The sequence below is a fragment of the Aegilops tauschii genome, unplaced genomic scaffold (assembly GCF_002575655.3).
Source record: "Aegilops tauschii subsp. strangulata cultivar AL8/78 unplaced genomic scaffold, Aet v6.0 ptg000349l_obj, whole genome shotgun sequence".
Taxonomy (NCBI): domain Eukaryota; kingdom Viridiplantae; phylum Streptophyta; class Magnoliopsida; order Poales; family Poaceae; genus Aegilops; species Aegilops tauschii.
Window position 1 is genome coordinate 21088 of NW_027332597.1, and position 1413 is coordinate 22500.

The window sequence follows — 1413 nt, forward strand, 5'->3', positions numbered from 1 at the left end:
GGACTAATCGTTTTCATTTACCATCTCATGGAAAACCCTTTTCGTTCCGCTTAGCCCTATCGGGTATTTTAGTGATAGGTTCTGTAGGAACTGGACGATCCTATTTGGTCAAATACCTAACGAAAAATTACGATTTTCCTTTCATTAAGGTACGAGGGCTTCTTATTCCACAAGAACGAAAGCACCTTTTCATTCTTTCATATACTAGGGGTTTTTACTTGGAAAAGACAATGTTCCATACTAAAGGATTCGGGTCCATAACCACGAGTTCCAGTGCACTAGATCTTGTAGCACTTAGCAACGAAGCCCTATCCATTAGTATTCCACATAAGAAATCCATTCTAGAAAAAAATACAATTAGATTAGCTCTTCATAGACAAACTTGGGGTTTGCGAGCCAAGGTAAGATCGGCTCGGGATCATGGGACCCTTTTCTATCAGATAGGAGGGGCTCTTGTACAAAATAGACTTACTAAGTAATAACCCCATAGAATCTATCTATATAAAGATAAAGAGGCAATCGTGTCAGGAAGCGGGTTTTTCTTTGGCCAAAAGGTACTTCGAACTTGGAACGAGCATGAAGAGATTAACGAGACTTCTTTCTCTTTTGAGTTTTTCTGGCGGACCTGCCGCGCAAGATCTTTGGTCTTCCCCTGGAACCGATGAAAAAAAGTGGATCGCTTCTTATGTACTCGCTCAGAATGATTCTTCTCTATCTATAGTTCATGGCCTATTAGAAGTAGAAGGTGCTCTGGTGCAATCCTTACCGACAGAAAAAGATTGCAGTCAGGTTGATAATAGTCGAGTGACATTACTTCGTCGGTCCGAACTAAGGAATCTGTTAGAAATGTTTTGAAATGGATATTGTTCTCTCTTTGATCAGGGATTGCTATATGAAAAGAAGTGGAGTTTGAAAAAGGGAACGGAATGCTCAAACCGGAACTGCTAGAGGAACGAATTTTCAATAGCATAACTTGGGCTCCTAGAATATGGCGCCCTTGGGACAATCTATTTGATTGCAGGGTTTTGTTCCGAAGCAAAGATATCCGCGGAGGCCGGTTCGTTCGTCCTATTCTGATATTCAGGACCAAGAGGTACTGGATTCTCTTTCGGATAGGCCCTGAAAGGAGAAGAAAGGCTGAAATGCCAACGGACCTCTGTCTATTCTCTAATTCACCCGATCCGATAGTACCCGTTTTTGGAACGTCCAGTGCCAAAGTCACTGAATGGGTAAGTCACCAATCCAATCCCTTTGACAAATCGGATGTCATATTAGATATCATATTCTATATATATAGAAATATCATAGATAGAATAGACATATAGAATTTTTGGTCGGCAAATTCGAAGGAATCATTGAGTGAAAAAGGAGCAAAGAATGACAAAAGACGAGACTCTACTAGTCTTCACTCTT